The sequence below is a fragment of the Podarcis cretensis genome (genome assembly GCF_951804945.1).
Source record: "Podarcis cretensis genome assembly, chromosome: 5".
Lineage (NCBI taxonomy): Eukaryota > Metazoa > Chordata > Lepidosauria > Squamata > Lacertidae > Podarcis > Podarcis cretensis.
The window spans coordinates 18,102,822-18,128,425 of NC_137174.1; the positions used below are offsets into that span (position 1 = coordinate 18,102,822).

Consider the following 25,604-nt stretch of genomic DNA (forward strand, 5'->3'; position numbering starts at 1 on the left):
CAAAATAAAAGACAAGTTTGAGCATTAGAAACTTCTGTTACTCTTCCATACATCTCAGAAATGCTGGGAATCAAATCAGCTAGCCAGCTGCAGCTTTTAAAAGATCCGAGTGTGATTCACATGAATACAATGTCATAGGGAAATGGCAGATGTGAAGAAAAGCACATGGGGTTTTTCGAAAGGGAGGAAGAACTTTTTTATCAGAATCAGCCTTTAAATATGCCTTCTTCTTCTTCTGTTTCTTATGCTTCATTGAATCAAAAATGATTTTTAAAAAAAAACTGAGCATGAGCTAGCCAAATGGTAAGTACTTTTGAATCATATTAAACACTTGTGCAAATTCCATTTATTTCAGTAAATGTTTAAATCTTTGTGTTCAGTGGCAGAATATCTTTAAACACCAGCTATTAGGGACAGAAAGCCATTTCATTAATGCTCTCTTTGTGGGCTTCCAGAGGCAACGGAACAGCGGCTATTGAAAACAGACTGCTGGATTACCTGGGACCTGGTCTGGGGTCTGTGCACACAGTTTACCTTTGAAGCACATTCTAACTTACCTCACAAGGTTGTGGTGAGGATCAAATGAGGAGGAGGAGAACCACGTATGCCAGCTTGAGCTCATGGAGAAAAAATGTGGGGCATGAAATGCAATCAATCAATATTCTTTCCCACAAAGAATTCTGGGCAATGTAGTTTACCCACCACAGAGTTACAATTCCCAGCAATTAACTACAGCACCCAGCATTCTTTGAGGGAAAGTGTGTGCTTCAAATGTGCTCACAGGAATAGTGAGTACACAGCTTAACTCTATTTCCAACAGTAGCCCGGTTCCAACAGCAGCAAGGCTGCACCTTTTTATACAGGGGTAGTCAACCTGGTGCCTTCCACATCTCCCATCATCCCTGACCAAGGAGCCACAATGGCTGGGGATGATTAAAGCTGGGAGTAACAACATCCAAAGGAATAACATAGTGCGCCATTGCTGCAACATGCACTCCAGTTAGTGCTTAAAAGTAGTCATTTGACTGCTTATAGGTATGTATTTATTTTTTTAAAAAAAAACCATTTTGGAATAGCAATAAAAATAAAATAAAATGGAATTAGGTTCATAAGCCCTTATAAAGATTGCATTATGCAGCTCTGATGACACTGTCATTTGAGTTTCTAAGCCTGACATTAGCTCCGATTTTAAAAAAAGGAAGAAAGAACTGTCTCACTGTCTTTTACAGATGCTGGATAGTTTGAAAATACAGCTGCTTATATAACCAGAAATGTTAAGTCATCCAGAAGTAGCTTCCTCCCAAAGGGCAGCCAAGCTTATTAACTAGCAGAAAAGTAAAATAAATAAATGCAACTCCTTCCTATACGAGTTTCCATTTTGCAAAGGGACTCATTAGAATTTGCTTTCTAAAACGTTTAGTTCATTGTTCCAAAACAGAGAAAGAATAGAATCTGGGTGGGGCATATGAAGGGAGAAGGAAGGGGAAAACAGGGAGTATTTGCCTGAGGCGTTGTATCAGGAAGGCAACACAACGGGGAACACATTAGCAGGTTGTAGTTATTGTCCCAAGCGCAATGGAGTGTAATAGCATGGCAAGGGAGTTGATGAATAATGCACGGCATCAGGACAATTGTCTGCTTTCAGTACAGTGACTGATTCATCAGCATGCATATAAAAGTTACCATGCAAGTTGGATGAGGTACCATGTGAGGGTTTCTGCAAATGGTCTGCAAATGCTATGGAGCAGGTGATGTTCTCCATTAGCTGAAAACTGTTTGCTGTGTTCTCAGATGTGTCTACATCATGAGTCGCTAACCTGGCATTTGCAGAGACACACCAGGTTGTTTGCCCTCGTGTATTACTATTACTATTATTGGAATAGTAGGAACTGCTTTCACCCGTCGAGGAGCTTTTCTGAATGTGCTCAAGCATGTTCCATAGGTGTGACTGAGATGCACTTGCGCAAAGACAGGGAGGGAGGTTTATGTGTGGTCTGTGAGAGAAAGGAAATGATACACTTGGGTGGAGAGAGAGGGTTGTTCTGTATGTGTGGGGGGTAGGTGTATTTGTGAGGTGTATGAATGCGCATGAGAAAGAGAGATGCATGTTTGTGTTTAGCCTGTATAATACCATTTATCCAACATTTATCTGATGAAAAGAGGGGTGTCCTAGTCAAGAAGAAGAAGAAGAACTTTACTATTTAGATCCCAACCATCTAACTGGGTTACTCCAGCCACTCCAACATATATAAAAACATAATAAAGCATTAAATATTAAAATACTTCCCTATACAGGGCTGTCTTCATATGGCTTGGGGGGTTGGATAACTCCATACCCTCCCATATTTCTCCGATGAAAATAGGGTGTGTGGAAGAGAGACTGCACGTGGTATTGAGGGAGTGCAGAAATGACTACACGCTTTCTAATTTTGTCTTATGCCATGGCTCCAACAGCCATGTCACACCCACATTGGCAACCATTTTGTGACTGACGCCCACAGCACTTCTCGGAATTTGAAATCTGCCTGCAGGTCCACAAAGGCTGGCAATCCCTGGTCCACATTTTCAAAGATTGCACATCAGGGGTTGAACAACCTGCGGTCCTTCCAATGTTCTTGTTCTTGTTGCCATTGGTCATGCCAGCTGAGACTAATAAGATTATTCTGTTTTTCTGATCTATAGGAAACAGAGTATTTTTAGCAGACTTTCCGACTGGGTCACTTGACTATGACTTGACGGTCAGTTCCATTAAATTCTTAATAATATATTATAGCTTTCTAACGTGACCATTTCACATTAACACAGAGAGAGCCCAAAAAGTTTACACTCTTAAGATTTCAAGCAGCACTGTTTTCTGACATTCTTGCAGCCTCAAAAATTGCCACTTTCTGCCATGGAAAGTTATCTAAATTATATTTAAATAGGCCTTCACAAATCTAAGGCCATCAATTCAAACAGTATTACAGGCAGAGACTGAATATATCTTCAAACATAATGTCACCTGCCCATATATTGGATGTCTTGGTTAAACAGCTTGAACTGCCTAGAATTGTTTTATTGCATTATTCCTTGCTTGTTGGACTCTGGCATGATGCCCTTTGATCACTCTAGCTCTCCACTGGGAAATCACAATGTGCAGAGGATCCTGACTCAATGCATTACTTTCAAGGCTTTTTTCTGTTCCACAGTTATATTACTTCAATCTTCTTTATCATATTTTTAAAGATAGATATTAATGAGATAGATTCAGGACACATTTCAGCATTATTAATAGCAGTAAAGCCTGGTAAGAGGAAATCTTCAAGTAGCCCAGATATCAGTCAGTGGTACATAAATAGTTGGAACAGCATTTTCTTAACCAAGAAGGATCTAGGATAACAGGGTAAGTGGATAAAATTTTTTTACTGAAAGTTTGTTAATAAGTTATAGGAATCTGAAATTTCAAGATATTATTAATCTATATTGCTCTGTTTAAATTAATTTGAATGCTTTGTTACTTAATGGGGTTGTTTTCACATGCTTTTAAAAATCTTTTAAATTATTATAATGATTCTTTTTCAAATGTCTCCAGTTCCAGGATTCTAAACTCAACAACACTGATGTTTTTTGACCTCGTTCTTCAGAATATTTATACATGAAACATGGATGACGGACATAGCACCGAGGCTATTTTCATTGCAAAAGCTGTAATGGAAAATAAGTGGGCAAACGAGTCTTTTCCAACATGGCATACATACACTGTAGGATAAAGTATTCTGAAAGGGGGTGCACTGGCAGGAAGCCATTTTGAAATCAGTGGGGATGTTGCTGTTGTTGTTTATAAGTTTCTTGGTGATAAGGAGAAATTGTGAGCTGCATGTTTCAGTCTCCCGTGGGATCGATTTAGAACGTTTGCAACCACAACTGTTAAACAAATTATATTATTTTAGAGTGAATCATGAGCTGGAATTTATTTATTTTTTGACTGGATTCCTCCTCAAACAGGTAGAATAAGACCTGAAACACCCTATCTTTCTATCTGCATTTCTGATTGGAAGGAAACCAGGTTATTACCTATCCATCAAAACCCCTTCCAAGGTTATGCCAATGAAGCCAGCTTAATTATAGGAACATTCTGTGGACTTGATTAAAAAAACATGGCCACATATGGCTAAAAGAGCATTCAGTGCTCAAGGAGGGGGAGGCCAGATACTTAATTAGTTTTCAAATGTCACTGCAACAAAACAAAACTCCAAATAACAGCGTAACAAAAACTGGCATGTCCAACGGTGAACCTTTACGTTGTGACACTCTCTGATGCCTCCCCCCCCCCAAGTTTATTTGAAGATTCTGCTTCCAAAATTTGAGATTTGTAAGCTTAGTGTCTATCTTCTCATAGGCGCTGCTTCTGGAAGTTTTCGGGGGCAGGAGAGGATGCAGCAGATGGGAACCAAGGAAGCCCTGTGTATTTAGAATTGGTTATGTATTGCTGGCAGTGTAGCACAGTGGCTAAGAGAGTGGTCGACAGCAGGAGGAGGCCCCCGCCCCAGTCAAAAGACTTCACCTCTGCCACGGACTCACGTAGGTGGCTTTATGTAGGCCTGCCTCTTGCAGTTTGCAACATAAGGATATATATACTGATGTGCCTTACATGGTTCTTTTAAGGTGAGTAGCACAAGAAAGTGTGTAGGAATTGCTTTGATAAACTGCTACATACATGTCTGGGCATTACTTGTTTGTTTAAAACAATTATATGTCGCTCTCTGGGAAGCTTACAGTGAGAAGTTAATATATTATAAAATAAAATTTAAAATCAAAGAAAGTGCAGAACACAGAAGCATTATTCATTAGTGTGGGCTTATCACTATGCATGACCACAGCTCTGTGGAACCACCTCCCCATGACCCTGTTCCATGGACACCCCCCCCCCCATTATAACTTGCCAGTGTGTGGGAGCCATAGATTTCCTTTTTCAGATATATTAGTGCTAGAAATTTTCTTCAATATTGGGACAAGCCATGCTATCAATCTATAGCCAGGTCCTACATATGTTTCCTTCAAGCCCTATTGAGGTTCAGTGCGACTCACTTTTTAATGGGTGTGCTTAGGATTCCAGCTTTTGTGGAGACAGGGTTTGAATGCAGCACCTAAAAGGTACAGATAAATTCCAGCGCAACCCCAGATGTGACAAGGATTATGAGCCCCAGATTAGCAAACACGTTTAGTGGCAGATTTTTATGCAGTCAAAGACCAAAGATTCCCATTGATTCACTGCAGGAAAAGACAGCCTGCTTATATTAACCAATTGTCCAGTTTCCAAAAACAAGCATATTGTACAAGAACGCTGGGAACTCTGGACTGGGCAGAGTGGTTTTCTTACCATCACCCCCTTTAATTGCCACCATGGTGGTGGGAAGTAAGATCTCCCCACCCCTTCCTTCTCAACCCTCTCCCAATATTCCCTACCTCATTTGTGAAATTTCATGGTGGCAGTGAAGTAAATGGGCAGTGTGCCAGCTGTTATCATGGACTTGCATAGCAGTGCACAAACAAACAAGCCAAGACTACATTACAAATGGTGAATGTTTTAAAGCTTAGACTTTAAACCCTCTCTTCCACCGCCTCCTACCGAGATTTATAAAAGCTAAACAAGGAACTCTATGAAATTATTCCTTTAAAAGGCAAAGGTTTTTGAAGAAATGCCATCAGCCATGCCCCTTTAAAATCAAATTCGCTGCATGGCAAATAAACAAAGAGCCAGCCTGTCTCTTCAATCACAACTACCCTTTCTGGCTGGAAACCCCCAATGTCTTTGCGGCAGCTTTTATAAATAGATCTTGACCTAGATATCTTGAGAGCAGGAATGCCCCTTAAAGAGCCAGAGTTAAAAGCATTACCTGCCTGTGGATTAGAGCAGACAAGTAATCACGTTTTATACCCAGCAATGACCTTCATCTAATGCAAATGCCACCTTCACTTAGGAAAGTACCTGAGCAAGATAAACAGTGCCGGTAAGCAACACATCTAATCCAAAACACAGAGCTCAGCAGATTGAGGAGCCTCATGCAAAAGCCATGCTGTTTATCTATCACTCCTCTTCGGTGCTCAGGAAGATGGATGGATATGCTCCTTGGCAAGTTTGGCTCTTAATGCATGTTGAGTTCTTGTCACTGTTAATAAGCCTTAGCTGTATTTGGGGGCAAATTCAGTGCATCTTTACTAACAACAAGTCTATCAACAGATGAAAGAGACTTCTGTTGCTTAATTGGTTAAGAGACAGGTGAGTAGTCAACCATGAATCGACTGAACTTAAATAAATGTGCATATTATTTCCAATACCTCAAATAGAACTCTTTTTAGGAGAAAGGGCATAGAGATGGGAACGGCCGTAGCTAAATGACAGAGCAAAACCTCATGTGCGTTAAGGAAAGTGGTAATTGGGTTAATTCCTTATTGGTTGGTAATGCTGACTCATGCCCCACAATGCACCTGGCTGAATCTGGTGGCTTTCTTATCTACGTTACTGGGCAGATTTGACAAGTAGCTTTGTGTATAAAAAAGATCAAGCGACATTGTACAGTGTGGGTCATGGTAGGAGAATAAAGGAATTGTTAAAGACTAGCTGTTGGAGCTACAGATTCATATGCAGATTTTTCTGAAGAGATCACCTGAGAGGAAGCTGGAGAACTGCCAGACTTCAGAACTCAGACTACTCTGTCAGTTGCAGGACTGGGAGCAACTGGAATTGCTTACAAAACCCTCTCTGGGACCAGAGAGAGGGGGGGGGGGCTTGTGTGTAGGCTGAATACAGAGTGTGTCAGCCACTTAGGTGAATGGACCAGTGGTATGACTCAGTATCAGTCAGCTTCCTGTGTTCCTAGAATACTGAAAGAAGCATAAGATAGCTTACAATTTAATACATAAAAATTCCTACTCATTGTTGCTGGTAAAATAAACATCTTATTCATTTCCTATGACAGCCTTCCACAATCTGGTGCTAACATACACCAACTCCCTTCCATAGGAGGCACTCCTAGATCCAAGGTCCCTTCACCCCCCCCCAAATAAAATATTGGAGGGAGCTGCCCCCCAGGTTGATGAGCATTGTCATTCAAATGGGCATGTTATTGATTATGTAGAGAAGGGCTTACCTAGCCCCCTCTCAAATATTTTATTCAAGTTGGCACCCCTGCTCCCATCAGCCTCAGTAAATATGATCAATGGTCAGAGATGATGAGAGCTGCAATCCAATAATATTTGGCTTGAACCAGGTTGGCGACAGCAACACACAGTACCAGAACTGTAACAAACAGACACCCTTCTTGTAGTCAAATGTGAGGAAGGTACATAAGTTTCTGCTCTGGAGAGGAGGGAGGTGGGCTGCTGAATTTCCAAGCAACTCTTCAGCAGAACAGGTGCTGAGAATTGGTAGAATACGAACTTCCGGGTTGGCGCCTCCGGCAATGGCGGAGTTCCTCCGATCGGGAGGAATTTGCTCCGTGGAAATCAGGGTCTGACCGCCATGTCGAAGGCGGAGACCCACTAAAATCACAGGCAGGAGAAGCCTGTGAACGTGGGATTCGGCTGGCACCTTTTGCGCCTCCCCTACTTGCGGGGAAACCCGGTTTCGGGGATCCGGAGCGACGTGGGGTGAGTGGCGCAGTGCTTCGAATTGACTGCTTTTTTCACGGAGTGAAGCCACATTGCTGTTGCCGGAGAGCACTGACTTTTTCCTGTGGACAATTTGACTTTAAACAACTACCCATGAGTAGAACGGAAAATTGGATTTACAAAAGTCTTAATTTGGTACCGAAACGGGAAGGTTTCAAACAGGAAGTCTGCCTTCCCCTTTTGTAAATAGATTGAAGCAAAGAAGCTGCAAGCTAAGGTCTTGGAAAGCCTTATGTAAAGGATTAAACTTCCATTGATTAAAATCATTAAACCCCCCCTTGGAAGCAGGAGAAGAGGGGGGGAGTTTTGGATCGTGTAAGCCTGCAGGAGAGAGTGATAAAAATTAAATTACCACTGCTCTGAACCTGGAAAAGGGCTGCTAGTAGATTGACGTTTTGGGAGAGTTCATTGACTGTGAATAAAACATGTTGACAGTTAGTTAAATAAGAGAAATATATTGTTTCCATTGTCCTCTTCTGCGTTTAAAAAGGAGGAAAAGTAACTGAAAATTGAAACTAACTTTACTTTTTGAACTGTGCTTGAAAGGATTGATACAAGTGGAGACTGTTTCCCTCTAGAGGGAGCTTTGGAAACTGTTACAAGAGTGGAGCTGGGGAATCTCCAGCTGCAGGATAAGAACTGTGAGAATCAGGGATTGACCTTGGACCATTTAAGAATGTCGACAGGAGAAGCCTTAGTGACTGCATTATGTAAGATAAGCTATTTGTTGGAACAGCTTCACAAGAAGACCGATGTTATGACTACTAAAATTGATAACTTGGGACAAAAAGCGATTAATTTGGGACAAAAAGTGAGCACCAATACAGAAATTATTCAGGATTTGGTACAGGAATCTATTTCAGCAGAACAAATTGTGGAGAAGGAGAAGGAGAAAGTTGTTGTTGTCAAACCTAAAGTAATACAAGTGGGAGCCTCAGCCTTACAGAGGCAAATTGAGGACTATAAGTTGAGGCCTTTTATGATTGATTCTAGAAAAAGTCAGATTTTGAGGATCAGAGCCCGGCCTGGACTGGAGAAGGAAAGCTGGAAAGATCCCTCCATGCAGGGATTAACTGAATTTTGGGACATGGACTTGGGTCAGGAGGAGACTGGAGTTCTGGGGGCCTTTGGATTTGGAGGAATCTTGAAACATGTCCTGAAATACTTTATGGATCTTAGCTTTAACTATGGAAATCTGGCTGACCTGTCGAGGAGGAATAAAAATATTGTTGGGTCAGAGTTTTCCCGAGATCTGCTCTATAGCATCAAAGAATATGAAGAAGACCTGCAGAAGGGACTTGGAAAAGAGTTAAGAGCCTCGGACATAAGATCTCCAGGTTGATGGACTGTATGGAGTTGACGGAAGTGACTGGCAGAGTCCGAAACCGGGGAGAGGAGATGGTGGAAGAGAATTGGAAAATTAGAAGTCTGTATATAGAAATACTGTAAAATTAATGAGTGATAGAAAAATGTTGGAATGAAATTTTATGGCCTTAGTAGAAATGTTATAAGGAGTTAAGCTTAAATATGTATATTAGTTTTAATGGAAATAAGATTAAAAATATGTTAAGACATTTATATGACAGAAAATAGAGAAAGATGGAAAGGAATTGCTGAAACAATTAATAGAAGTGGAACACAAAAAGGGAGGTGAGAGGAGGTCGATGAAACAAGGGAATGAAAGATAGAGTATGGAAAAGGTATGATGTATGTTTTTAAATTGTTTTTGTTTTGTTTTGTTTTGTTTATTGTGTTTAGTTTAATGTGTTAAGGTTGTGTTTTGTATTGTTTATATATTGTACTGTATTGTTTTTTCTCTTTTTTGTTTTCTTTCTCCTGTCTTTTTTCTTTTCTTTCTTTTTTGTAAGCTTTAAAAGTAATAAATATTATTTTTTTTAAAAAAGAGAATTGGTAAAATACATACATGCAGCAGCAGCAGTACACATGAACCTACATTATAAGCTGGGAGATAACCCCCAGAAATAGATTAGCTTTTTCTCTGAAGAAAAGTCCGAGAAAGCTTTCATACACAATCAGTGCCACAATCAAGCCAAACAGAGCTCACCTGCCACTAATAAAAACCTCGTCTAAGCTCATGAAATATCTAGTATGCCAAGTTTTGTGACAATGTAATGCTCATTCTAATCCAATCCAACCATCCACTGAGATAAAAAGGACCATCCTATCATAGCTATTATTTACTAGTTCTCACCCTTTTGGAAAGAACCCCAGTTATTTACTGGCCAAGGTCTCTGTAAAGAAATGGCTTCTACAATATTATTCTAGTAGTGAAATAAACCTGCTCTGTCCTAAGCATTAGGATTCAAAATGTTAGTGTGACTGTACTGAGTGATTAAGAAACAGAAGTGTCATATCATACAAAAAGTCAAATATTAAATTTGACTCAAACTGTAATATTTGACTTATTGTATGAAAGGACACCTCTGTCTCTTATAATCACATCAGTTTTAGAGATCACTAGGTAACGTTAGGCAAGCCACTGTTCTCTTGGCCTGACCTCCTTCCTCCCTATATAGGGATTCGAATACTGGCCAACCTTGCAGGCAGTGTCAAAAAGCCAACTGGAATAATGTATGTAGACCACCCAAGAAAAGTACAAAACAGCAGCAGCAGCAACAACAATGACTAATGATGATGACGCTACCACAGTAGCTCTACATAGGCTGTGGATGTCAAGGAACATAAAGAAGGTCTGAATGGATAATCACGTCCTGCAGCTTTGTTCGCCATTACTTCTTTCCCATAAACTTAGTAGTGGCAGTGATAGGACTACCTCTGTTACTGAAAGTCCTCTGCTTCTCCTGAAAAGCCCTCAACCTAATTCTTTAGATGTATTTTGCATGCAAACTCTTTGCTTTGTTCATCATGTGGAACAAATTATCCTTGCTACCAAATGTCCAGTGTTTACATTCACCGGGATCATTTAGTCACAAGGGGCACAGAATCGCTAGGCTTGACCAGTCCATTTCTAGTTATCAGGTGGGGGTCAATCTTCCCAGGAATGTTGAAAGGGGCTTCTTCCCTTTCACCCGTGCATATACCTGATTTCTCACTACTAATTTTCCAGGTCACTCCAGAAAACACAGCACTTCAAAAGTCAAGTGTTGCGTGTGAGCTCACAGAGGAGACAGCCAGTCCAAAGATCAGATGAGGTTAAATGTGGCTGCGAGTATTTGTTCGATAAACTGATAAGGGGCTATAATGATTAGAAGGCTTCACTGGCTAACTAGATACCAGAGATTATATACGACAACAAGTCATTTGACATTTCAATAGTATCATAGAGTTGGAAGGTACCTCAAAGGTAAGTCCAACCTCCTCTGTCAGTGTAGGAAATCCACCATCCAAACTCTGCTTAAACTGTCTAATTAAGAAGAGTGCATCACTTCCACTGTCGAACAACTTGCCAGAAAGTTCTTTCCAATGTTTAGTTTAAAACCCTTTCTCCATGAGATTTGAACCCATTGCTTCAGGTCTTTTCCCTTCTGGAGAAACAGAAAACAAAGCTGCTCCGACATCTGACATCTGACAATCATTCAAATATTTGAAGATGGCTAATGTAATTTTTCTCATTTTGTCTCCTAAGTGTAACGAAAGGCAAGACTAGCCATCATTTTCCAAGGTAAGCAGTGGCAATCTTATACCCATATGTGGATTTCTAGAGGTCACTGCCTAGACTATACTACTTGCAGGAGGGGGGAGAATACTGCATTGGATGGCAGTGGAATAAGCTTCACATTACATTTGCGGACATCAAATTCATGGAACTGTGACATTCTTTTACTGGTAATAAGCTACGATTTTCAGTAGTAGTTTCCCCCAAAAAATATACAGCATTGCCACCTCTATCAAACCGGAAAGTAAACAACTTCCAGTAACCTACCTATAGTTGCATTTGCACGGTTCTCCTCTGGACAAGCAAGGGCAGCGCTCCTTGGCTGTGACTTTGACACTGAAATCTATGAGCACACACCATTAAGCACTGGAGTCAGTCACAGGCCCATTAAAAATGACTGGAGATGACTAGGCAGCACTTTTTGCTGGACTGCAAGCTATAATTGATTCTGAATGCAAAATTAGCATCCCAATTTGGTGGGCCTGCTTTGTAAAAGTAAATGTCCAGCTTTCTCTCAAATATTTTATTTACTATAGAAAGTAATCCGTTCCAAACTAAATATACAAATGGTATATTTACCAACCTGGGAACAAGCTAACAGACAAAACTATACCAAAAGTTGGATGGTTTTGCTTTGTTCTACAGCATGAATGATAGGTAATTTATATGAACCGTTAACACTGTGTTTTCCAAACTTGGGACTCCAGCTGTTTTTGAACTACAATTCCCATCATCCCTGACCAATGGCCCTGCAAGCCAGGGATGATGGGAGTTGTAGTCCAACAACAGCTAGAGACCAAAGTTTGGGAAACACTGAGTTAACAGAAGGGTCCCTAGTTTTATCAAAGCAGGGTTGAGCTATAAGAGCACAATAGCAAAACTGTGGCTCAATTCAGACATCATACTCAGCAATAGTTAAGGAAAAGCAGACTGACAAACCTTGCTTTGAAGTTTGTTTGCAACCTTGGTTTGTACTAGTTATGGTTTGATGCGATCCCTTGATAAACAATTCATAATTATGCCTATTGTTCAGCCTCCAGAGCCAGCTTCACTTTTGAGATACAAACAAGCTTGCAAATGTAAAAGCTCAGAGGACAGAAAATAAAAAACACAGAGCAGCTATAAACACTGATATATATTTTTTAATATACAACATCAGGAACCGCGAAGCCTCGTTCAAGTTCTAAACTATAGTTAGTAGAAACCATGGCTTGGCCTGATGTTTGAACTGAGCCAGCGTTTTGTGGTGGGGGGCAGCCTTCTTAGTTCTAATTATGGAAACTCCCCCTGGATTGAGATTCCCTACTTCCTGGTGTCTACCGTATTTTAGCTTTGCTTTGCTTTTTCTTCTTCTTTGGAGCATGGCGATGGCATGAAGGACTAAAGCTGAGCTACCGCAGTGCCTGAAGTGAAGATCACTCCACAGGCTTCCTCAACCCCACATTTTAATTGGTCCTGATTTATTCAAATCTCCAGTACCCACAGCGCTGCTTTCTCATGTTATAAAGCGTAAACTGTTTTTTAAGATGTTGCCATTAACTGTGATTTAAAAGCATCTAAGAGTTCCTAGTGTGTTTTCATACGGACTGCTGCTTTCTCCTAGAATTAAACATTTAGCAGCAGATGAAATGTTTCTAGCAGGAATACAGCTTAATGATACATTTCCCCATAGGGATCAATTACAGTACAGTTGGACCTAACTTTTCTCCCCTAATTTGCCAAGGAAAGGTTGTTTGGTTGCCAGAAAGTTGGGAAGGGGACTTATTCCTATTTGCTGTGATGGGTTAAAATCCACAATAAAATGCATATCTTCTCTCTTTTAGCTTCTCCGGTGGCCATTAGCTACATGTGGAGTCCTGCATCCTGCTTTTCTGAGGGTGGGTGATACCCAGACTAAAGTGGACTAAAGTACTTTGTTGCCCTAGTACAACAAATCCACTTTTTAAAAGGAAAAATACTTTTTTGCAGTTAATAAAATGATAGGGAAAATGTCTTGAAAATTGTGGAGCGAACAACCTTTTAACAGGACGATCGATGCATAAATAGCCCACAAGCAAATCAGGATGAATTTCCATTGCTGTCTGCATAAACACCCCAGAAACCAATCAGAAGCAAATGCACAATGAAGCCTGGATACAATCTATGCTCCACCTAAGGTTTGTGCAAGCAAGTCAGGACGAATCCTCAGTGAGTAAGTTGTGTGTCAGAGCCCCAACAAACATGGCAAACCTTCATGAAAGCAAAAGAAACATTTAAATAATCTGAAAGGGAAAGGGTCATTGTGCAAAATTATATAGAAATAAAGAGAGTGAACCATATCCAAAGGGACCTTGCACCAGACTCTCTAGCAGAACCCAGACACCTCACTCCCATTGCCACTGTGACCGCTTGTTAGAAGAGGCAGCTTCTTGCCTATTCCCTACTGCAGTTCCACACAGATGGCACAGATGCAGCAACCAGCTCAGTAACAAGTGACAGCCAGGGCCACTGGGGATCCACTTGGTCCTATAAAGCTACTGACTATTGGCTCCACAGTCTCTGCCACTTGTTGCCTGAGTGAAGACCAAACCAGCTGCTCTCAGGCAGGCCACAGCTTCCTGCCTTTTCAATCACCCCCTCACTTGCCTCCAAAATGCCACCTATAAGCACTGCTATCTGCCTAGCTCTGCATTTTTAACCCATGTTGCTTTAGTTATAAAGTGAGCCACAGGAGGGGGGAAAAATCTTCTGTATGCCTCTGATTATAATCAGAGACTCATTCACCATGTGTGCAAATCCGAAAAAGAGCCCAGATTTATTCATGAGTGCTGAACATCCAGCTTCCTATTAAAGGCTCTGTATTTGTAAGGCACAGAACATCAGATCTATACAGCCAAATGCATGGTGTCAGCTGCTGTGTCCGGATGCTGAACAGGAATACAAAACATCCTGGTGCTGTATTTAAATTGACAAGGGTTACTATATTGGGAGTTTATGCTGTCTCATTGGGAGCCTGGGGACACAGCTGTCAAACCGAGAAGCCAGGAATGTCCTGCAAACTGAACCCTGTCAACCTCTTTCATTTCTGCGATGGGAAACTTTCCTCGTTCAGTCCTTCTCCTTCACCCACCTCATGCGATGTCTTGTGTGAGTTGAGCTCTTAAACTGCATGTTGTCATTCATTTGATACCAAATCCTTTCACTTCTTGGTTAGGAAATAATGCATCACAGCCTGCATCACTGGATTGTATATGGCAAATGTTTACACAGAGAGCCCAAATCCCAAATCTATAAATTCTGGTCCTGAACTATAAGAAATAAGTAAGTGAGGGCTAGAAGTGGGAATGAACAGAGCTAGTTATGAACTTCCAGCTGGGGTTTAAATGAACTGTGGCCTATGGATCAGAGCAGGTAAGTGTGAAAGTGAATGGAGAACCAATTTCAAAGTGGGCATAACTAGTGTCATCACTGGTGTCATGGTTGGTATTGAGAGCACAAACCAAATGTAAAAAGGTAAAGGTACCCCTGACCATTAGGTCCAGTCGCGGACGACTCTGAGGTTGCAGCGCACATCTCACTTTACTGGCCAAGGGAGCCGACATTTGTCCACAGTTTTTCTGGGTCATATGGCCAGCATGACTAAGCCACTTCTGGCGAACTGGAGCAGCGCATGGAAATGCCGTTTACCTTCCCGCCAGAGCAGTACCTATTTATCTACTTGCACTTGATGTGCTTTTGAACTGCTAGGTGGGCAGGAGCTGGGACTGAACAACGGGAGCTCACCCCGTCATGGGGATTCGAACTGCCGACCTTCCAATTGGCAAGCCCTAGGCTCTGTGGTTTAGACCACAGCACCACCCAAATATACTTTACCTTTAAAACTCCCCATGACTTATCTATTTGCCCTTGAATTCCAAAATGCCCTGCCCATGATGCTGCCTCCTACACCTTGCAATTATTTCCAAAACACGGTGGTGTTGCCTCCACCTGTTCCTTCAGATCCCTCCTCAAAACTCACCTTTTATTGTCAAGGCTCAGGCTCAGTTCCTTACAGAGCAATCCAGCCCCTCCAACCTCCTTTGAGATATGTGGTTTGAGTTACGGTGTTCATCTGCTCAATGCTGCCACCTACCAGTTATCAAACTTGCAAGCAGGTGCTGGTGCTAGTCCTGAAATGGGGGGTGCCAAGGAGGGCAGCAGGTCAGAGCTGGCCTGGGATCCACTGGATCCAAAGCAATTGTACAACAGCATTGGGGCCTGATCCAAAGCTGTTTACTAGGCTAGCCTGGAGCTGACACAATAATAAAGTTTCCTTTCCACACCCACACCCCCACAGCTACCATGAATGGCTGGGCTGAGGATGCAGCCATGGCTCTGCCAAACCCCACCAGCAGGGTGAGGTTGGAATGTGCCTTTAGTCATCACCACCCACCCACCCACCCCGCTGAGTCTAAGCCTTAGGGGCCTAATGCCTTATGTGCATATTCTCCCCATAACTCTTTCATCCAGCTTGTCTTCATCTCTGTTGAAATGTAATTACAAGCATCTTAGCCAGGGACCTGGTCTGCCTTCTAAACAAACAGACAAACAAACACTGTTTCCCAGGGGTTTAGAATTCCATGTGCTTTGGATTATCTGTGGCAACCACCCTGCAGTACATTGAAAAGATTAAGGGGTCAAATTTTCCTGCATGGACCTCTCCTGAACATCCAAATGTTGGCAAGTTGAGAATCCCAGGACACCCAACTGACATAATTCAAGGGGAAATGTGAGTGAAAGCTTGACACCTGACATTGTTTCCCAGTTTAGCAGTAGCTGCCTTGGAATGAAAACAAAGTGGGTTCATTGTTAAGAAATGTTAATGCCAAGCCTGTACAGAGCTATCAAGCTATCAAGCTGACAAATCAAGAGAGACGTTTTCATCCTGTAGCTAGATTCATATGGATGCATTTGATCCAGATATACAGCAGTGCTTCAAACAGGCTCTAGAGGTTAGGTGTGGTCTGACAGCAATGGACTACTGCAACACACACCACCAGCACCACTAGCAACTCCATGGTTCACCTATGTGTCATAATGTTAAAATCATACTTAAAGACATCATAAATATATTCTAAGTTACCCTGATAATGCACACTTGATTCAGAAATGCCTTTCAGGGTCTGACCATTCCCCTAGTCCAGCATTCATTACTAGAATTCCAGCTTTAGAATGCTCCACTTGCCTTCACCTAATTCTATGGGGCAAGAAACTTACTCCTGGAACACTTTCAATGTTCAATTCACACACAATAAGACCTGCAGGGTGGTCCTTCTAAGACACTGTCACTAATTGTAATTTGTACAAAGTTACTACTTACATTTTCTTTCTAGAAACAAAAAGAACAGCTGTGGTATAAAGAGACTCAGAAATGCATTGAATACTGTCATTGGAATGTGTTTACTACCCCAGCCAATGTTAGCAGACTACTAGCACTGTTAGTAGTTTTGGTTTGAGTTGTAGTCTAAAACTTGAGAAAGGGGACCAAATAGGTGATGGGTGCACAAGAAACTGGCCCAGGATCCAGTGAAATACAGTTTCCACAGGTAATGTAAAGAATCAGTAAGCAAATTATATATGCCAGGGTTAAGATATTTGAGATTTCTAGCCAAGAAAAAAGGTTGGTCTCTTCTCTCTTCCACCCCCACTTCCTCCTCCCAATTCTTTGCAAATATTTGCATTTTCAGTGGTTAGGTTCATGGGGTTTGTTTTTTTTTTAAAAAAAAGAATCTTTTTGAAAATACTGCATTCTGGAAGTAAGGCAATTGACCACTTCTATACCATCATTATCATCGCCATCCAAGTTAAAATTCTCCGAACTAGGGAGGAACACTTTACACTCAGCAAAACATACTCTCCCTCCCTCTGTCTAATTACACAGCAAGACAAATACGCTGGCAAAACACATCTGCACAAAACAAGGAGAAGGTGTTGTCAAATGTAATTTGATGCATTAAATATTTAAGTCGCTCTTTATATAAAATTCAACAGATGCTGGTGCAGTGCTTCTCCTACCAGCTATTTAACTCTTCCCTTTAGCATAAACAAAAAACAAAACCGAGAAAAAGTCTTGACTCAGCAAAGAAAAACATGGTGCATTTGGGTAATGTCCATGGAGACACACACACACACAGAGAGAGAGAGAGAGAGAGAGAGAGACAGAGAGAGACAGACAGACAGACAGACAGACAGACAGACAGAGACGAACAGTCATATGGAGGTGGAGCTGAAGAGGATTCTATGAAGTTGAAGCTGGACACATCTCACACCAGAATTACAAAAACCACCATGTGAATTCCAATCACCACCCGGTGATTTCAATAAGAACTGGTGGTGCATTTCAAAATAATCCATTTGACAAGTTGATACTTCATTGCCTTAAGATTCATCGACAATAGTAGCTGTATCGGGTCAGCTCCTTACATGGAGCAAGAATTGCTGTGACTTTATAGCTGTGTCCTGGCTACATCTGCAGTGATTTCCCCCCACACACAATTCCAGCTACATGAGTGGCCAAGGAGGAAGTGCAGCTGCTCACCGCAAACTGGCAGCCCACTGTACGAACTGGCATTCAGCGTGTCAAAATGGCAGGCGTTCAACATTTTCACACAACTGAATGACCTTGCAGTTGAGATGAATGAGGAAGTAAAGCTGGAAAGAGATTAAGGGGCAGGGGCTAAAAAAAAAGTATTGCACTGTTGTAAGGTTCCAGTAATTGAGCATACGTAAACCAACAAAATTCAGTCTTGGGAGCATTTTTTCGAGACTAATTTTGCACGTTACAGTGTTCCACACTCCCTTAAAGATCAGCATTTCATTCAGAGTTGAGAAATATATTCTTCATTATGACCCTTAGCTTCTTGCTGTGTGTTTGCTCACTTTGACCTTTAACAATTTCCATTTGCTCCTGTGCCCTTGTCACAGGAGTGCTTTACACTCCGAGCTTTAGTATTTGCATTGGAGTGGCTGTTGGGACTTCTTTTCCTAATTCGCTAACATGCATGTGCAGCAAATCCTAGGACTGAGCTGCCATTTTATCACAGGGCCCAGTAAATCTTTGCTTGCCCAAATATCAGTTTACATTATTTGTTCAAACTGTCTCTTGCCATCTTCAGAACAGAAGGCAGAAAACATACAATATCGATTGGCTTTGTAGCAGTGGCTCCCCTGGTTGCCTCTGGCAACTAAAAACTGAGTCTAAATACCAGACATATATAATCTTTGGGGCACTGATTAGAAAACAGTATTCCATCCTCACTACAACATCCTATGATGGCAGTCAAAAGCAGAGGAGAGCAAAGAGAATATGCATAGATTCTTATTGCAACCCATTACTCAAAATGCAAGACTGATTTCCCCCATAGCTATAAACAAGATTCTTTTGAAAAAGTTGCAGAATTACCACTATAGACATCTTTAATTGCCCATGTCTGCCAAACATCATTCTCTCTTGAGAGAAAAATTGCTGCTCAAATAAGTTAGGCAGTGGTATCTGATCACCCATTTACTAGAGTATAATATTTGATTGTGTATTAGTTCTGATGCTTCTGCAAAATGGAATAATTTTAGGACTTAAAATGTTTGTTTGTAGGAGCTTGCCTTCATTATTTTTAATCATTTGCTCCACCCCCAAGTTACCTATACAGTCCCTGGATAAATAAGGATGAGTACATTTTCATAAACCTAAAAATGAATACAAATGCAGAAGCTCTAGCTTAGCTGCCCTGATTGTGCCCCTGACCAAGGACTTCTCAGCTCTCTGTTACTTGGATGGTGTTTTAGCTTGCAGGCCTTTATTTATGACTGTAATAACATGAAGAGTCAAAGAAAGCTGTTCTCTCCCTTCATCCTTCCTGCACTTGCTTTGAGAATTTGATCTCCATCACCTTCTGGATATCTTTTTTTTAAAAAAAAAAAAAAAAGGGAAAAAAACACAGATCATATAATTCTGTTTGTTGTACAAAAATGTCTCCACTTGGTGAAAAAATCAGGCTAGAGATGTTGTCATGCCTAAGGCCAGCTACATGGCTGAGAAGGGGTTTTCAGCACAGATCTACCATATTCAAATCCAAAAGTCAAGTCCACTGCATTATTACTACCTGTCCTTCACCTTGAAAATATCCTCTAAATAATGTTACATCTCGACCCGCCTTGCATCTTATGTAAAGCCAAGCAAATCTGCATTAGTGTTGCTCATTTAGATGGGTAAAATAATTAAAAGAATTGAGACTTCAAAGAGGGGAAAGCTCAGTATTGTCGCCATCTTCTTTGCCATGGGTAGAGCACATGTTTTGCATACACCAGGGGTCTGCAGCCTTTAAGACAAAAAGAGCCACTTGGAGGGGAAGGCCGAATTCTTTAAGAAGTTGCATGAGACACTAGTTAATTTCATAGACTATAAAATCGTAATGATGGGGGATATGAATGGAGTTGTCTCAACAAACATGGATAAGGCACAGAGACAAGTGATCTCAAAAGAAGGGAGACTACCAAAGATCTTTTTTGAAATGACTGAAACTTTGGACTTGATTGATATTTGGAGAACAAGGAATCCTCTAGAGAGAGAGGGAACTTTCTTCTCTGAGGCAAAAATGACATGGACAAGAATAGACCAAATTTGGATTTCTAGTAGTCTGGCGTCAAGAACAAAAAAAGTAGAAATATGCCCCAAAACTTGCTCCGACCATAATGCGGTGAAGATGGAGATGAAACTAACAACAACTGGATCCTTTAGATGGAGAATGAATGACACCCTATTTAAGGATGAAGAGATCCATAAGAAGGCCCTTAAAACATTAAAAGATTATTTCGAGATTAACAGGAAAACAGATGTGGAGAAAAGAATAATTTGGGACGCAAGCAAAGCCGTGATGCGAGGTTTCCTAATTCAACAGAACTCTATAAAGAGGAAGCAACAAAATGAGAGGAAGGAAAAAATCCTAGAAAATATAAAAGAAGGAGAGAAGAAATTGAGGTCCAAACCAAAGTCTCATGAGATTCTGAGAGAAATAAAGTTTTATCAGATGCAGTACATGGAGCTCATGAACCAACAAATAGAATGGAAGATAAAGCAAATGAGACAAAGAACCTTCGAATCAGCGGACAAGTGTGGGAAACTTCTGTCATGGCAATTGAAGAAAAGGCAGAAAATGAACACGGTAACCAGTTTAGAAATGGATGGGAAAATTATCCACAAACCTAATGAGATAAACAATTGCTTTCAAAGCTTTTTTAAGAAATTGTATGCACAAGGGCCAATTAATGAACAAGAAATAGAAGAATTCATCAGAAAATACGGCTTACCAAAAATTCCAGAACAAAGTAAAAGGACTCTAAATGAGGAAATAACAGAACAAGAAATAGAGGGTGCCATTCAAAATATGAAATTGGGAAAATCACCAGGACCAGATGGCCTGACGGCTAAATACTACAAGATGCTGAAAGAATGTTTAATACAACCATTGAAGGAAGTTTGCAATGAAATCCTGAAGGGGGAAAAGGCACCTGAATCGTGGAAAGAGGCTTTTATCTCACTTATACCGAAGACAGAAGCTGAGAAGAACCAGGTTAGAAACTACCGCCCTATATCTTTGCTTAATGTGGATTACAAAATTTTTGCAGACATTTTGGCAAAAAGATTGAAAAGAGTGTTGATAGAGGAGATTCATAAGGACCAAACAGGCTTTCTCCCAGGGAGATATATGTCAGACAATGTGAGGAACATTATAGACATTTTAGAATTGCTAGATGTTGACATTAACAGGAAAGCAGTCCTGATTTTTGTAGACGCGGAGAAAGCCTTTGACAATATCTGCTGGACTTTTATGAAAAAAAATCTCCAAGGGATGGGGGTAGGCCAAGGTTTTGAAAACGGTATAGGTGCAATATATTCTCAACAAAAGGCCAAGCTAATTGTAAACAATGTGGTTACAGAAGAAATACCCATAGAAAAAGGTACACGGCAGGGATGCCCAATATCCCCTTTGCTTTTTATATCAGTCCTGGAGGTTTTGTTAAACATGATTAGAAAGGACCAGTTAGTTAAAGGAGTTCAGGTCGGAGTTAGACATTACAAGTTAAGAGCATTTGCAGATGACCTAGTATTGACTTTGCAACAGCCAGACACTAGTACTAAAAGAGTATTAGAATTAATTGAAATATTTGGTCGAGTAGCAGGTTTTAAATTGAACAAACAAAAAACGAAAGTGTTGGAAAAAAACTTAACAATGGAAGAAAGAGAGAGTTTTCAGAATGAAACAGGCCTGGAAATAACAAAAAGGGTAAAATACCTGGGGTTAAACTTAACATCCAAGAATGTGAATTTATTTAAGGATAATTATGAAAAAACTTGGGCAGAGGTTAAGAAAGATCTGGAAATATGGTCAAGGTTAAAACTTTCCTTGTTAGGCCGAATTGCTACTATTAAGATGAATGTATTGCCTAGAATGCTGTTTTTATTTCAGACGTTACAGATTTTGGACAGGATGGATTGTTTCAAGAAGTGGCAGAAAGACATATCAAAATTTGTCTGGCAGTGCAAAAAGCCCAGAATTAAATTTAAGATTTTAACTGATGCAAAGGATAGAGGGGGGTTTGCCCTGCCGGACTTAAGACTTTACTATGAATCGGCAGCTTTCTGCTGGTTGAAACACTGGCTACTTCTTGAGAACACTGACATTTTGGACCTGGAAGGGTACGACAATAGTTTTGGTTGGCATGCATATTTATGGTATGACAAGGTAAAGGTGTACAAAAGTTTTAAAAACCATATTGTGAGGAAAGCATTGTATAACGTTTGGATTAGATATAAAGATCTGCTGGAAAGTAAAACCCCTAGGTGGGTGTCACCAATGGAAGCTAGGGAAGTAAAAAAGCTTAATATGGACTCTAAATGGCCAAAATATCATGAAATTTTAGAATATGATGGTGAAAGGGTGAAACTTCAGAGTTATGAGAAACTAAAGCCTAAGGTTCGAGATTGGTTGCATTATCATCAGATAAATGAGACATTTAAACAGGACAGAAAAATAGGATTTCAGAAAGAGAAGTCAAAATTAGAAACAGAACTGTTGGAACCCAATACTAAGAATTTATCAAAAATGTATAACTTGCTGTTGAAATGGAATACACGGGATGAAACGGTGAAATCAGCTATGATTAAATGGGCACAAGATATCGGTCATGATATTATGTTTGCTGACTGGGAACAGTTATGGACCACTGGTATCAAATTTACTGCATGTAATGCTTTAAAAGAAAATATTATGAAAATGATCTATCGGTGGTACATGACCCCAGTCAAGCTTGCAAAAATTTATCATTTGCCTAACAATAAGTGTTGGAAATGTAATGAGACTGAAGGCACTTTTTACCACCTTTGGTGGACCTGCCCAAAGATTAAAGCTTTCTGGGAAATGATCTATAATGAAATTAAGAAGGTCCTTAGGTGGACTTTTCCTAAGAAACCAGAGGCTTTTCTCTTGGGCATGGTTGGCCAATTGGTGTTAAAGAAGGATAGGATTTTCTTTATGTATGCCACCACAGCAGCAAGAATTCTACTGGCAAAGTATTGGAAGACGCAAGAACTACCTACTCTGGAAGAATGGCAAACAAAGGTGATTGACTTTATGGGACTGGCCGAGATGACGGGCAGAATCCGTGACCAGGGGAAAGAGACAGTGGAAGAGGACTGGAAGAAATTTAAAATATATCTCAAGAACAATTGTAAAATTGACGAATGTTAAGATGTCAAGGGGTAAGAGGTAAAGAAATTGCAGCAGTAATCAAAAAAAAACTAAAGGAACTTTTATGAAAGGGAATTAAGATAATGGACCTAAGGGTTGCTAAAGAATCACTAAACAAGAATGCAGGGATGGGGAGGTATGGGGAAGTCAAAAGAAAGAAGGGTATGAAACGATCAGTTGGAAATTATGTTGTTTTGTGGTACTTTTGTTATCTGTTTGAAAAACGAATAAAAATTATTATAAAAAAAAAAAAAGAGCCACTTGGACCCGTTTCCGAAGGGAAAAAAACTGGGAGCCGCAAAACTCGTCATTATAAAAATAACTTTTTTGTCACTTTTTTATTATTTCTTTGTTTGACCCCTCAGAATTACTCCTCCTCATAGAAATAAACATTAAATTAACAAGTTACCTTTTTTGTGTATGTGTTCTTCACTCCCCTTCAAAACAGTGACCAGCGTACATGCCCCTTACAATGTAGTGGGCGAGCGGACGGGAAGGTGACATCGGGAAGGTGCGTGACTAACGCACGCACCGCCCCCATGCGACGTCACAGCCAGTACAGCGCTCACCACAGTGGGGAGTGTCAGGCGCACAATGCGCCTCCTCCCCTCGCTAGTATCCGCCCCGGAGCCGCGGCAAAGGTGTAAAAGAGCCACATGCAGCTCTGGAGCCGTGGGTTGCAGACCCCTAGCATACAGAATCATAGAATCATAGAATCATAGAACTGTAGAGTTGGAAGGGACCCTAAGGATCATCTAGTCCAACCCCCTTCAATGCAGGAATATGCAGCTGGTCCATACAGGGACCGAACCTGCAACCTTGGTGTTATCAGCACCATGGTCTAACCAACTGAGCTACACAAAGCCTAAGGCTAAATCTCTGGCATTTCTCAAGGATCTCAAATAGCAGGACTGGGGTCTCGAAACCTGGGGTGTCAGAGGTCTGCTGCCACTCAGAATGGACAAAACTGGGCTAGATGGGCAAGTTTCAATAATGTGTGTATGTTTATTTGACTGATGCATTCCAAGGACTCAACGTAGGCAACAGTGAATTCATTACTCTATGTGGCAGTGTGTTTTTTCCTGGGGGGACGCAGGGCTACGCATATCCCTAAACATTTTGTGAAGCTAACGGGAGAAGAAACATTTTTAAATATATATATAGTTTCTTCTCTAGCGTGGTGAATTGTCAGTTCTGTTGCTACCCCTGATGGAGGCCTCATTTCCCATCGCAGTGTTTACTGGAAGCGAGCGTTTAATGAGAGTGCTCCTAAACATTATTATTTTTAGGGGGGAAAGCACTGCTATATGGTATACATTTTTTATGTTTGTTCATCAGTAAACGTAAGGGCCTTTTACAGTCCTTGTATCTTTCCATAATCTTTTCATAATTCAAACATTTTTAGCTCCTTGGGCAAAATCACACACCAAATTAAACAATTAAAAAAATCTGCAAACATGGGAGCTGAGGTCAATTACCTCTCAACACCTTGCAGAGTATATTTCTGGGAAATGAATCAATTGTAAAGCTACCGTCTTCTGTAACTGGGATGTACTATATCAAACAACAAAGTTATTCATCTGCACCTTATTAATGTTCCCACAGCACAGTTGTTATGACTAATTTTTGACTACTTAATTTCTGCTGCTCAAAATACATACTTTCTTGAGGGAGGAGGAGGAAATCAGGGTTTTCTTTTGCTTTTAAACAGAAGAGTAGTCATAGGCACTTCACTACTGAACACAACACCTTAATCATGTCCAGAACGAAAAGCAACCAAGTAGCCACTATAGTATTTCATTACTGTACTAGCAGGAATTCAGAATGAAGCCAAAGTATACTGCAAAGCAATTCTTCTCACTAAAACAAGAAGCAGTAAGGAATACATCAGCAGCCCCTTGCTTTAGAAGCAAGCAACCAAGTGTGTAGTTAGGAACTGTGAAATTCAATCTGTTTGTGGATAAGGTGACCATGGGATATCTATGAGCAGGTGTTGGGTTCAAGCAAAATGAACTAGTTTATGCTGCCTATTCAGCCTTCCCTTCGAATACCACCCCACAGTGGGGTGGGGTGGGGTCTACGTGTCAATAGTTAAATTATGGAATTTGCTCCCACAAGAGGCTGTGATGGCCACCAACTTGGATGGCTTTAAAAGAGGATAAGGCTACCAGTGGCCACCACCCCTACTGCCACTGTTGGAGGAAATGGGCATCTGGGTGCTTGTTGTTGGAAACCACGGGAGTGGAGAGGGCTGTTGCTCTCAGGTCCTATTTATGGGCTTCCCAAAGGGATCTGATTGGCCACAGGATGCTGGACTGGGTGGGCCTTGGGCCTGATCCACCAAGGCCTTTCTTCTGTTCTTCTGTGTTTTTACTGTGATGTAGGCACACCCAGCTACCCATGGTGCAGGGGCCAAGATTGCTTTGGGTTAGATACTTTATATTAGTTCAGAATATTTGTTGATCTAGCCCAATATTGTTTTACTGTGACTGGCATTGACCTTCCCCCCCCCCCCAAAGAATCAATCCATTCTATGCTGTTTTGGGAGGAAGTGG

The 25,604-nt window shown here is 40.9% G+C and overlaps 1 protein-coding gene across 15 annotated transcripts in view; it reads right to left on the reverse strand.

Annotated features, from left to right (window-relative positions):
- KCNMA1 (potassium calcium-activated channel subfamily M alpha 1) overlaps positions 1 to 25,604 on the reverse strand; it is a 559,506-nt gene that overhangs the window by 337,280 nt on the left and 196,622 nt on the right. The gene's annotated exons all lie outside the window — the stretch shown is intronic.